The sequence below is a fragment of the Canis aureus genome, chromosome 3 (genome assembly GCF_053574225.1).
Source record: "Canis aureus isolate CA01 chromosome 3, VMU_Caureus_v.1.0, whole genome shotgun sequence".
Lineage (NCBI taxonomy): Eukaryota > Metazoa > Chordata > Mammalia > Carnivora > Canidae > Canis > Canis aureus.
The window spans coordinates 15,345,035-15,359,855 of NC_135613.1; positions in this window are offsets into that span (position 1 = coordinate 15,345,035).

Consider the following 14,821-nt stretch of genomic DNA (forward strand, 5'->3'; position numbering starts at 1 on the left):
ACGCAGCCCAGCATGGCGTTACCTAGGATTTTCTGAACAGTGGTGGCTCATGGTTCTCAACATGATTCTGGTCTGGGCCCCAGATGCGTGCTGCCCAACCTCGATGATGGCCAAATCCAAAAGCACCCAAAGGAATTACTGAGAGGTGGAGATCCAAAGCCTCAAATCCTAGAGGCCACAAGTGATCTGGAAAGTTGACATCCTACTGCAGCATCTCAGACCCAAGTCCCCCACTCACGCACGACCCCGTAACAGGGTCGCCTTGGCTCGCAGTGGGCTCAGAGATTCTCTTTGCCTTCATACCTATGAACTTCAGTGACTGTTTGTCATTATTGGCTATTCAACAATCGCAACAGTCTGGCGGCAAATCAGATGACCCTAATCACAGCAGGGTAGCTAAGGGATGCTCCTCTTGCCGTCCAGAGACAGCCAGAAAGGGAGAAAGTGTGTTAATGGCGGCAGATTACATAGGATGTCCCAAGATTTTGAGTCTTGAGCAAATCGACTGCAGGTCAGAAAAGAAATGGGTTAGAATTCATGAATTTCAGGTGTGAGCCAGTGCCTCGCCGAGTTATCACACTAACACCTAGAGTCTAGCTGTAAAACACTACAACAAAAATCACAGGCCTGCATGACAAGTTGAAACCTTTAACATAAAAACCTCCCTGCTAGGTGCCTACTAGTGCGATCCCCTACCCGATGGTGTCTTTGGGCTACGTGTGTGCACCCTGGCTTCTGCGTGCTCACCAACAGTCAGCCACGAGGGGCTTCCGGGGTCTGATCTTGGCTTCCAGCGGAGCCGGCTTCGCTCACAGGCATGGGGACCCCCAGGTTCCCTGGAATCTATGCCCACCTCCCAACCTCCTCCTGGGGGGTGGCTCTTAACCTGTTCATAGCTGACAGGTGCAGCAGTGGGAAATCCACCGGCTCCCTCGCCCCGGATCCTAAGGCATGGCTTGCCTTCCAGGTTCCCTGATGAGGTCAGGCTGACGCTCCCGTCTGGGGGATTCTGCAGGAAATTGTGGTCTTCTTCAGCACCCTCCTCTGCCCTGTCCTGCTCTCTCATGATCTCCCTGAGAACCTGCCTTGACCTGGAGTCTTCCTCCCAGGGTATGCTCTGGGGCCATCTCAGCCTCACGGCTCTGGTCCTCTACTCCACTGCAGCAGCAGCAGCATTAGCAGCTGTGAAGGTGAGAAATGGTAGACTTATTTTGGAGATTACCTTTGATCAGATAGACACTTTGTGAGTATTTTGTCCCATTCCATAGATCGCCTCTTCACTCTGTTCACTATTTCCTTTGCTGTGCAGAAGTTTTTCCATTTCATGGAGCCCCACTTGTCTATTTTCATTCTTTGTTGCCTGTGTTTTTGGCGTCCTACCCATGAACTCATCACCAAGGTCAACGTCATGGGTCTCTTCCCTATGTTTTCCCATAAGAGCTTTACCTAGAGTCAACAATAATGTATCCTACACTTAAGATTTGTTAAGAGGATCTATCTCATCTTGTATTCTTACCACTGTAAGACTTTTTTAAAGGAGGAAAAAAAGAAAATATATATATTTGCATATGAAACAGGTCAAAGAATTACCATTGGCATAAAAAGGCACCAATGGACTGTGTGGTGATATCAAACCACGCCCTTAGCTTACAGTCTTACAGGGAGGGATGAGCTCTAGATCTATATTCGTACACATCGCATTAGCTTTAGGCTACGTTATACGTACATGCACACATAAAATAGTGTAAAGAGATATAATAGGAGCACCTGGGTGGCTCAGTCATTAAGTGTTTGCCTTCAGCTCAGGTTGTGATCCTGGAGTCGAGTCCCACATCAGGATCCCTGCTCAGCAAGGAGTCTGCTTCTCCATCACCCTCTGCCCCTCCCCTACTCATTCATGCTTGCTCCTGCTAATCTCGCTCTCAAATAAAATTAAAATCTCTTTTTAAATGTTAGATAAAATTAACCAGGATGAAGGATGAAATACCTAAATACCAAACTTGGAGCCAACCTACTGCTGAAGCATAAAAGAATTATCTTAGGGTTCCTTCTCTCAAAGGCAAGTTTGTGGGAATGCAGTCTGGCTCCCTTGGCATCACCCTTAAAGGGTTGAGGCACGCCTCTCAAAACTCAGTCTTCCTTCATAACCACCTCCCAAGGATGTGACACCCATGAAAGTTGTCTAAAGGTTTTTGTGGCCATTTTGGGGGGACCACTTCTCAAGGGTGATGCATTCAATGAGTTTCCCCTCAGTGCGACAGGGTGAGAGCAGGAAGACTATAGCAATAGAGGAATATGGGTCTGGAGGCTGCCTCTACTGCTAACTAGCTCCATGACATCGGAGTTCCAAATACTAAAATTTTCATCCAGCTTCCCTTTTTGTCCAGTGGGGCAGCTATCTCGTCCCCGCAGGTTTGCAGTGAGGATTACACGTGTAAAGCACCTAGCCCGGTACCCGGCACGCAGCAGGGCTCAAGGAAGTTTATTTTCTGTCTGTCCTGTGCTATACTTAAAAAAAAAAAAAAAAAGATTTTATTTATTTATTCATGAGAGACACAGAGAGAGAGGCAGAGACATAGGCAGAGGGAGAAGCAGGCTCCATGCAGGGAGCCCGATGCACGTCTTGATCCCAGGACCCCAGGATCATGACCTGAGCCAAAGGCAGGTGCTCAACCACTGAGCCACCCAGGTGCCCCAATACTTTTTCTTTCAAGGACTCAGACCTAAGGAATATAAAGACTGACTTGAAAGGCTGAGAAATGGTCTGATTCAAGGGACCTCTGCAGACAGATATTTGGTAAGCTCCTTGAAGGTAGAGGCTAAATCTTTTAAGCATTCAGTACAGTGCCAAGTCTGTGGGAGCTGCCCAATAAACATTTAGAGAATAATAGTTGCTTACAACCTGGATTTTGGTCTCAGTTTCCTTGGAGAGGTCGCCACCTGGTGGACAGAGATCAAAACAGCACACCTCTGGAACCTGCGCGCTATCCTAGGGCCATGACAACCCTGACAGTCCTACCTGCTACCGTTCACAGCTCCTGGAAGTCTGCACGGGTAACAAGGAGCATCCAAAGAAGCATAAAGGGCAATTTAGAAGGAAATAGCAATTTCTTGGGGTTCTAAAAGATCAATGCATCTTCTTGCCTCTAATCCTTTGCTTGGAAACTCCATCTTGTCCCATTTCCTGGCCTTAAGAGTTATGAGTGAAAATTAGCACCTGAAATCCTCAAACTTCAAAGCATGTTAACCATCAAGAAAACTAACCCTAAACCAAGCCAAATGACCATGGAAAAACAGAGGCCGTATTGAGCTGTTCGCAGTCTATTTGTGGTTGGCAGGGGCGGCAGGAAACCATACAGAAATATCTGGTCTCTGCTGCTCTGAAACATTAACACTCCTCGACCATTCCAAGATTTAAGATCCAAAATCACCTTTCAGGGAAATACATGTGCACCATACAGCTGATTCTCTGAAAGGTGGGTATGCATACTGATGAAAGAGAACAGAAAGGAAATTCTAAATGAGAGGTGATGGGAGAAATCCTAAGCTCCTGTTCAGTGAATCTATGATACAACAGAAAGAACATGGCTTTAAAAAGGGCAGATAACTCTGCTACAAATGCTGGCAAAGTATTCAGCCTTTCTAAAAAAAAAAAAGGTGGGGGGCAAAATGAGTTGGTGAATTTTCCTCCATGTAACCACCACATGGCTGCTTCTAGGTATGATCCCCAAGTCCACACCACCATGATGACCTGGGATAGAGTCTTCAGCAGTCCTGAGGTTCAGAGGAAACCACCCCAAGCAGCCTGTGCCTCTGTGCAAGTATTTGGGCTTTATTTATGATCACATGCCATCTCACCCTGTATTACTCAGATAATCACCCCATTTCACCAATCGGGTGTTTTCACAATGAGTGCATGGAAGTCTAGGGTCAAAGAAACATTTATAAAATAATGCCCACAAATTTCCTGAACAGACTTTTCAAGCAAAGCCAGTGACATAAGGAAAGCGCTGCCCACTTCCATCAATTCATTTCTGCCTCTGCTTCCTGCAACATCTCAATTAGCGACTGGGATCAGCTCCACTTGGGGAAACCTGCAGACCCTTCCAGCTAATTGGCCCAGGAAGAAAAGAGGTACTGGAGTGGCATTCAGGTGACACGAGCTGACCTCCACTTTTGCCTTCCCTAGTGGTTATTTCCTGCATGGAAGGGGGACTCGGAAAGGATATTCATGTTGGTGACAAAAACCCCACTATTGTAAAGCAAATTAGGTTGGGGGTAAGGATATCAAGACAGTTATTGTACAGTGGAGCTCTACCCCCATCCCCAGAACCCAACTAAGACCCCGTCTTCACTTACTAATCATTCTGAGCATCCTTCCTTGTTCCTAGAGGTGGTGAAGGAGTCCAGCAGACGCATTTCCTGCCCGCCGTGTTGGAAAGTTGGCAATGATTTCACAGCTGAGATCTTCTTGTTGAAATCTGATTAGGTTCTTTTTTGTTTTTCAATCTGATTAGGTTCTTTTCAGTGTTATCCTTAGAGTCCTGGACATTATCCCTGAGTAAGACCTGGCAGTGGCAACCAGGCACAGCAGCTCATTGAGGAAGACCAGCAGTGAAAATCCCCCGTGCACAGCCAGACACCTGACAGGAGCCCGACAGCTACCAGCTAGGTGTCTGTGTCACCCTTGAGGAAGGGACTCCTAAGCCTCGGTTTCTAAATCTCTAAGATGGGCATAAAACTCCTCACAGCAGAACCCTGTGGTGAAAAGTGCAAGTATTTCCTCCTTTGGAAGTTAATAAGAGTGTACATTGAAATCACCAATGAGAAGTGCTTACAATGTTTGCCTGACACTGAGTAGATGCTCCAAAATAATTGTATTTTGTCCTTATGATTATCCAGGGAAGCCAACGTTGTTGACCCTATTTTATGGAGACAGCTCAGCACAACTTTTTCTACGTCACACATCTAGCAAGCTTTGGGGCTGGGGTTGGATAGGGCCAAAACTCAGTTGTGAACCCAAAGCGTATGCCCTCTCCAGTGGGGCAGGGATCCTAAAGCTTTGAGGAGTGGGGGCATCAGAATCTCTTGGGAGGCTGGTGAAAAGTGAATATTCCTTGGCTTCATCCCAGTTTCTTTTTTTTGTTTGTTTGTTTTTGTTTTAAAGATTTATTTACTTATTCATTCAGAGAGAGCGAAAGAGAGGCAGAGACACAGGCAGAGGGAGAAGCAGGCTCCATGCAGGAAGCCCGATGCGGGACTCGATCCTGGGTCTCCAGGATCACACCCCGGGCTGCAGGCAGCACTAAACCGCTGCGCCACCGGGGCTGCCCTTCATCCCAGTTTCTGATGAAGAGGGGGGCAGATTTTAGTAGAAGTGGTCTTTAGCCACTACCCTAGAATTCATCCCAGGGTAAAGCACTATTCTATTATTTACTACTACTACTACTACTACTACTACTACTACTACTACTACTACAAGGAGTGGTACTATCCGTATTACTTTTTTTTTTTTTTATCCGTATTACTATTAGCTTTTACTTTTATAACTATAGTGAAAGCTCACAGCTTGTTCAGAGATAAAGAGAAAAAAGACAAAATCACATACATGCACACACATACATATATATGTAAAAAGAACAGAACTGATTCTACTCTAAATGGTGGTAGAGAGTTACCTTATTAGAGCTCCTTGGACCAAGTAAAAGTGTGTTTTAATACATCTGGTAAGATGCAGCATGTCTGGCGATCCTAAAATTTTGACCATAAGAATGTGCAAAATCTCTGAAAGTCTCTGAGTTGCAGGGTCTTTTGATAACACTAGGAGATTAAGGAAGTGAAACTCATTCATTGACCCAGCAAGCAGGTGTCACTTAGCTATTTTGCGTTGGGTACTGGGATAAGTGTGAGGGATTCAGAAATCAACAAGACTGGAAGCTCCATGAAGCCCCAGAACTTGTCTTCCCTGTTGAAGAAATAGAAACTTAAGTAAACCAAGTAATTCCAGCAGATAAGTGCAAGTTGAGAACATTAAAGGTAGAAAGGGCTCATGCATGTAAAAAGCCAGATGGTGGGAACAGCAAGTGCAAAGGCCCTGAGGCAGAAAGGATCTTAGTGGATCATGGGAGAGCAAAAAGCCCTAATTGCTGGCTGTGGAAATGCAGGGCAGAGAATGAGGGAGGCAAGGCTGGAGAAACCACACAAGCTCTCATGGGCCCCAGGAGACAGTTTGAATTTTATTCCTGATGGGGTAGCCATTGGAAGCTTTTGAAGGAGAAGCATAATCAGGCCTGTCTCCTAAAATCCCTTTGGTCACTGTGTGGAGAATGGACTGGTGGGGACAAAATTATAGGACATCAGTGAGGTGTACCACGGAGGGAGGCTAGAGCGAGGCAGTAATGCCAGCTTCTGCCCTGGACTCCTGGTTAGGTAGGTAACAACTGCCCTCATGGAAACCAGAAACCAAGCACCTGTGGGCTGTGTAGACCTCGAGTCTGAAGATCTTGTTTCTCTCTGCCCTCTGTCCCCTTCAGCACTTGGACCCCATATAGTACACTTCCCTCGAAGAAGCAGCAGGGAGGTCCCCTTCCAGAAGCCACTCTCGTGACACGCTCCTCCATCCCCCACACCAGGCCAGAGACCTTTGGCTCACTAGCCCAGTAGTTCTCAAGGGGGGCAGCCGTCCCCTGAGGTACCCCCTTGATCCAGTGTCTGCACAGGATTTTGTTGTCACCGGTGGTGGAGTGGATGCTGCAGCCAACTACTAGGTCAGGCCAGGGATGCTGCTAGATATCCTACAATATGCAGGCCCGCCCCAACAGCAGAGAATTACCTGAAACCCATGTCAGCAGGGCCAAGGTTGAGAACCCCTGGATGAGAGGTTCATTTCTTCTCCTATAAAGCCAGTGTCTCCCAAAACAGGTCTCCAAGGGGCAAAACAAGGAAGAACTCAAACCCTACTGAACGAGGCAAAGAAAAGGAACATGGCACAGATTTACTTGTCCGCTAGTGGATGCTGGCCACTGCATTTTCCATGTGTTAAACTCACTTCCTATTTATGTGGGCTTTTTGGCCAGTTGGTTTTTTACGGCAGACCTATAGAAGACGGGTATTTGTAGTCCTCCCATACCGCAGAAGGGGAGACTGAGACCCCTGCCATTGAAGCAATCTTAGAAAACCACAAAGCTGGGATTCAAACCCAAGGCTCACGGACTCCAAGCATGGTGCCCATTTCTGAATTCCCTAAAAGCTCTCAGGGCAGCCAGGAGGGAGAGAGAGAGCAGTCAAGTCTGATCGTGGGAGTGTGGTGTCCTGCCTGGGAAATGTAAATAATTTAGAGTGCAGAGGCGGGAGGGGTAATCATCCCGTCTGGCTTCATGGGCCACCCAGATGGAACCCTGGACCTCTCCCCACCATCCACACCCTCCACGCACCCCCTTCCCCACCCCAGCTTTTCCATCAGCATCAAGGTGAAAGGTAAAGATACCCCTTGGCAATCCAGTTCCTTAAGTGGAGAAACGCTACTACAGACTGAGTCAACTCTAAGGAGGTAGAACTCAACTAGCGTGTGTGAACTGGATGCAAGGCCCCGAGACAAAAACAGCGAGGGCTGGGAAGTCAACTAAGAAGCAATATTTAAATGTCTTCCATTGGTTATAAAAGACAGTATCAAGGGGACGTTCTACGCCAAGCCAAATGCAGGGCTCTGGGATGCCAGGGCAGACCCTGACCCCAAAGGGCCTTTGGTCTTTAAGCGCTAATTAAGAAATGTGCCAAAAGAACCTTGACTTGGGTGGAAAATGGACCATCAACATCCTGTGTCTGATGACCAAACGAATCAGCAGGATAAAGGAACAAGGACCATTCAGAAGCTTGCGTCACGTGCTAGGAAAAGGAAGCTACAGATGTGAGTGATTAACAACCTGCAGGGGAGAAGTCAGGGAAGAGCTTAGGGACAAAATGGCCCTTTAATCTTAGTAAGACTTGGGGCTCCTGGGTGGCTCAGTTGGTTGGGCATCTGCCTTCAGCTCAGGCCATAGTTCCAGGGTCCTGGGATTGAGGGCTCAGGTCATGATCTCAGGGTCCTGGGATCAAGCCCCATGTCTGGGGCCTGCTTCTCCCTCTCCTCTGCCCCTCCCCCTGCTCATGCTCTCTTCTCTCTCTCTCTCTCTCTCTCAAATAAATAAAATCTTTCTTAAACATCTTAATAAGACTCAGAGGAGTAAGAAAACTTGCATCATGGAAGAGGAGAATTAGAGCTCTAGAAATTGGAAGAGGTAACACACCGGGAGGCCAGAGCCATCTGGAAAGATGGAGACGGGATGTAGCAAGGCCTGTTCAGGTACCAGTCACAGGGGACACTGTGCCGCTGAGACTCGTAAGAGCCACATGTGAGTGCTTTTATCGACTCCACTGGACAGGTGAGAAAGCTGGAACACTCCCCTGCCACCCCAGCAGGAAGCCCAGGGAGGGGATCCCAGGTGCTTTGGCTCAGAGCAGGTGACAGCCAAATGGCACAGAGGCTCCACCTAGCACATTGCCCACTTTTTTCTTTTCTTTTCTTTTCTTTTCTTTTCTTTTCTTTTCTTTTCTTTTCTTTTCTTTTCTCTTTTTCTTTCTTTTCTTTTTTCTTTTCTTTTCTTTTTCTTTTCTTTCTTTTTTTTTTTAATAAATGAAGTCTTCCTGGAACACAAACCTGCCCATTTGGCTGCATCCGTGGCCGCCAGGACAGCGAGCTCAGTAGCAGGACAGCAACCGTAGGGCCACAAGCCTCAAGTATTTACTATCTGGCTCCTCGCAGAACGAGTCGCGGGCTGCTGCCCGGAGCTGGCGGTGCAGGCCTGGGCCCCCGGGGAGCTGCAGCCAGCAGCCCTGGACGGAGCCCTCCCGGGGGGCGCTCCCGGGCCCCCCCAGCCCCTCCCGGCCCCGGGGCAGTGCTGCTGCCCAGGCACAGCGCGAGGGTCTTCTCAGGACAGCTACAGCCCTGAAAGAGCACATCCCTTGAGTGCCTGAATTCCTGTGGCATCTCCACTATTTATATTGAAAACACCACAAGAACTCATTTTTCATGCTATTTCAGCTGAAAACAGCCATGGCAGGACCACAATCTGGAGATCAGGCCGGCGGGGGAGAGTGTTTGCGCAGCCGGGCGCAGCCTCGGGTGCCCCAGGTTGCATGTCCAGGTGCGCTGGGCCCAGGCCAGCCTTTCTTCTGGGATAGTGGGCTTGAGGAATGAGGGGAAGCCGGGAGGGCAAAGGGGCCTCGCTGGAAACGCTCGCCTCCTGTAATCTCGAAAAGCATGAAGACGCGAGCTGGCGCTCGCACATCCACCTTGTTCGACGACCTAACATGGTTCATTAATTGAAATAAAATGAAACAAAATGGAATCCAGATGTTAAGTATACGTTCGCTCGCACAGAACTCAGAGACAAATCACCAAATGGAAATGCACCAAAATACTAGCGAGGGGCGTGGGGATGTCGTGGTCTAGCCCAGTCGCTTGTTTCTGTTCTGCTTTTCTTTTCGTGCCACTTAGGCCAAGAGAAGGGGACAGGAAGATAAAAAATGTTTTACTTAGGATGATTTCATGTTCTTCCCCCTAAGAATACCCCACACAGAGGTATGCCCCACCCAGGGGCTGTGTTTATTGTTCAGTGTGAGATCCCCGGTGCCCGGCACACAGCCTGGAACATAGTAAGTGTTCAATTAATAGGCGTTGGTTGAATACGTGATTATGTGTTTATATATGCCAGATGATCCACAAGGAGCATACATTGTTGTTACAACTCTTATCAAGCACATCATTTAAAAATATCGATCAAGTCAAAGAACAGAAACTAAAGACTTATTTAAGGGGGGGGGGGATGAGGAGACTGGGTGACGGGCCCTAAGGTGGGTGCTTGTTGGGATGAGCACTGGGTGTTATACTATATGTTGGCAAATTGAGTTTAAAAATAAAGAAATAGGGATCCCTGGGTGGCGCAGCGGTTTGGCGCCTGCCTTTGGCCCAGGGCGCGATCCTGGAGACCCAGGATCGAATCCCACATTGGGCTCCCGGTGCATGGAGCCTGCTTCTCCCTCTGCCTATGTCCCTGCCTCTCTCTCTCTCTCTCTCTGTGTGTGTGTGTGTGTGTGTGTGTGTGTGACTATCACAAATAAATATAAAAAATAAAAAAATAAAAAATAAAAAAAAATAAAAAAAATAAAGAAATAAAAATAAAGAAATAGACAGTTTAAAAAAATAAAGAAATAAAGACCTGTTTAACCAATGTTTATTGACTACCTACTATATGTCCACATCACCATTTTCCCCTACCTCCAGGAAGCCTTGCGTGGTACAAAATGCACAGTAAATATTTGATTAATGCCTCACAAATATCCCTGACCACACAAACTGCACAAACCACCACCACCACAATTACCACCTACTTCGAGAATGTTACATAAAACAGAAGAACAGCTACTCATATTTAAGAGATTTAATGTTCCAGTGAGCCCATCATCACAATCCCTGAGAGTCTGGAATACATTTTCTTGGGAGATGATAAAACCAAATTACAACCATAGCACAGAGGAGAACCCAGAGTTGTTGTGTTTAAGTTACCAGGAGCCATCGTAAGCCAGGAACTAAACTAACAAGTTAGCATTTATGAACACTCCGTTGGCACCCAACGCAAAGCCTGGCACCCAACATGCCTCATCCCACTGGCCTCCTGTGGGCCTCAAACTCTGAAGGCCTTCAAAAAGTGAAATGAACGTTCTTGAGAAGATGCCACCCTCCATCAACCACCTTCCAGAACCATAAGAAAGAAAATAAAAACAACCTATACTACATGGCACATCAGCAAGATCCTATCATTCCAAGGGAGGGAAAAAAAAGGAGCCAAACCAAAATGGCAGCCTGATGTAGTTGCTGTCACGCTCTTTAAGATTGCTGAATGACAGGTCACGAGGCATTATCTATTCATCCCACAGATGAATGTTAACCGCCAGCTGTGAGGCAGGCCTCGGTACTGGGAATAAGATGACCAGTAAACTTTGCCTTTAATGGCAAGTATGATTAATTCCTTAGGAACAGGTTACAATTTGCTAATGGCCCTCTGTGAGCCAAGTTCTGTGCTAGGGGCTTTGGAAATGGCACTCATCCATTCAGTAAGCATTTGTTAAGCCCCAGGCAGGTACACTCAACACTCTGCTGTAGCACTAAGGCTACACGAGACGACCCAGATCTGTCCTCGTGCACCACACTGCAGGGCAGACCAGCACCCCTCTATAGACATTATTCCAGTTTCACGGAGAGGAAGAGTGGGAGTAGACACGACCCACTCAAGGTCACACCCCAGTAACCTGGCCAGGCCAGGAGCTGGGCCTGGCCCATCCCCTCCCCCATAAAAGCCTGCCAGGGCCAGCTGGCAAAGAGTGGAGTGAGACAGCTTTATTCCCTAACAGCAACTTGGGTTTGTTTTGTTTCTGTTTCTACATAAACACCCCTTGTCTGTCTATGAAACCCACAGTTCTATTTTCCACTCTGCCAAAATAATAATGACGGTAATAAGAATATCGCCCCCTCTCATTTTTCTTCAAACGCATAGCCCTTGCAGGCTATTTCTTTTTCCTCTTTGAACAGAGTCCGAGTTAACCAGAAATCCTTCACCTTCGTTTCAATGTTGTAAGAAGTCATCAGGATGACCAGGTGGTGAATGGCAAACTCACCCTCCTGAACCTCTACATCCAGGAGGCGGTGGACAGGCCACAGTGGGAATGGGGAATAGGAGACTCATGCCTAAGGGGCACTTGCCTCTCAACGTCAGCTGATGGCCACGATGTGAAAATTAAGCCAAGCATTGTCAGAACTTCTGATTTTTCAAGTGAAGCCAGAGGTCCAGCTTGCCATGTCAAGTCTCCCAATATTTAGATACTGGCAATAGATGTTTTAAATTTTTTCAATGCGTATAGCAACATTTTGCTGGCTAAACAATACATATTTTGGTGTTAAATCTGACACAGGTCTCTGAATTATTCCAAGTGTTCTTTCCAGCAAATACTATACACGTTGAATAATATTTTAATGTATTTATTTACGGTGCCTATTGATGGTCTTTTCCTTCCACACGAAACCAACTACATAGAGGGGAAATGTGTTGGTATCAAATAGCCTTACCCCTTACCGTCCAAGTGCCAAATAGAAGATGGCAGCAATGCCAATAAAGTGTAGAGGAGGAAGAGGTCATCCAGTTCTCAAGGAACTGCCGTGCAGGAGAGGAGACTGTATCTTGGATCTGAAGATAATAGAAAAGTAGTAGAAGAGTAGATTGAGGGGTGCCCGGGTGGCTCAGTGGTTGAGCATCTGCCTGCGGCTCGGAGTGTGATCCCGGGCCCCAGGATCAAAACCCACATCCTACATGGAGCCTGCTTCTCCCTCTGCCTGTGTCCCTGCCTCTCTTCTGTAGGTCTCTCATGAATAAATAAATACAATCTTTAAAAAAAAAAAAAAAAGAGTACATTGCGAAGAGATGCAGCATCAACCAAAGCTTGGAGATAAAATTGAGCAAGTCACATTCAAGGATCTGTAAACATGAGAGCCTTGGTAGAGGAGAAAAAAAAAAAAAAAGGACAGGGGGTTTGTGGGGGGTGGGGACAGAATGTTCCACTGAGGGCAAATAATCATGTATAAAATGGCGACAGTATAAGTTAGGGGAGACAACTCTTGATATTCTTGACACTTAACAGGATGCTGCTTCATGTATAGACAGCTTCCCATAAAAATTTCAGGATGAAATTAGCTCATATGCATGAAGGCCTTCAGACCAACACCAATGTGCAGGGCAACAAGGGATTATTAATATTGATGAGGAGACACTTTTCAAAGGAAACTTACATAGGACTCCTGAGAGAGGAATAATAAATTGAGGGTCTCTGGCAACTGTTAATGCTGTTGTCAAAGTTCAGCAGGCATTTCCTTCTCAAAAACAATGAAGGGAAACTCATTCCATTGATTTCTGATCCAACTGGGGATACTAAGCCAAAAGTGGAAGGGAAATAGAGGTTAATATGTGGCCCTTTTTGGATTTCAGAGTCATGAGACACACCCTGTCCTACACCCACAGCCTCCCCTTAAAAAAAAAAAGCAATTCTCTTAGATGAGAAAGAAGTTTTATAATAATCTAAAATCATGCACTTTCAACTGCATGACAACACAAGCTTTGGAACCAGACAGACCTGGGTTCAAGCCTCAGCTCAGCCACTTGCCAGCTCTGCCACCTTGGCCTAATTACTGAGCTCCTCTGAGCCTCTTAGGAAAGGGATGAGGCGGCAAAAGTGCCCATCTCAAATGACTTACGAAGAGGACAGGAATGATGTACAGTGAAACCTAATTACCCTCATGTAAGTATGGAATCAGACACAAAATGATCTCACTTCACGCAGACATCAAAGCCAAGGAGCTGATTCCGTCAACTTGAAAATCCCACAAAGACTTCATCCAGGATGTAAACTGGTTCTTGATATTTATCTCTCTTCTAACTCACCCTCAGTAGGCTGTGCTGCCTGCACATGTAGAAGTTTCTCTCCGCAGGGTAATCTATATGCACAGATTGCCCACAGCTGTCCCAACCACATGAAAGACCCGGGCACTCCCCGGTGACCTCCTGGCACGAGGTAGTCATTCATCAAATGCTGGGAGCTCAGCACCAGACACGCCATGAAAGGTTAGCCCTTGGTTTTTGTTGCGTGGGTTTTAGCTTTCCCTGTCTGTGGCCATTTGTGCAGGACAAAGCTTTCTACTGTTTACAAATGTTTGAGAGCCATGGCCTTTTCTTCTTATTGACTTTTAGACACTTGCATCATTAATCTTTAATTTTCACTAAAAACCTCAGTCAGCAATGAAAATGAATTGCTGCCTTCTGCCATGAGTTTCAAGTCCTGCTGGACTGTGCACTTCTAGAAGTCTGTCTAGGTGTGATGGGGTGTGTTGGGGGAAGAACTGCCATTACCCATTCTGTGCAAAGATTGGGACGGTCATTTCCGTGACGCTGTGTCTGCACTTGATACCAGTGCCATACCTGCCAAAGGGCATTTAGCGCAGTGTTTAGTACACCATGAGCATTCAACAAAGAGCAGCAGTTGTCTAATGACTGTTATAATTATTATTATGGGCTGCATTCAGTTATGGCTATTTCCATAGCCTGTATGCTTGAGAAAAAAGAAAAATGTGTCAAAGATAGGAAGTTCTGAAGTGAATACCACTTTTATCCATAATAACGGTTACACAAATAGCAGAGCAGTCAAAGAAATAGCCAACATCACAATCTAGTCCAAGCTTCAGAAGGGGCATGGTGCAAATTTGTTATTTTCCTTACTGAGGTCATATGTGAATAGAGGAAAAATAAGTGGCACGCTTTTTGTGCAAAGAGATTTATTTTCTTCCAGATTTCTTTTAAACAATTTTCGAGGTCAGCACCACCACACACAACACTCTGTGGTGATGGAAAGAAAAGTTACATAACCTAGCGAAAGAGGTAACAGATACATCCATGTTCTTAAAAATTCAACATGAGTTAACAGTTTTAATTAAGATTTCATAATATCACATTCTACGAGGTGTATATATTCTTTACATAGTTACTCCCTGACGCATTTTTTCCTGACCTATTTTTATTACAGCTAATTTCCCTTTAGTATTAATAACTCAAAGGATACTTTGGAAGATATTCCCAATAATATACACTGAAATTGGAAAAGCTAGGAGTTTTCTTAATAATTCTAAGCTCTTTAGAGTTCTGTAGATCATCTAAGACTACCAGACTATTGTAGAGAGTCAACA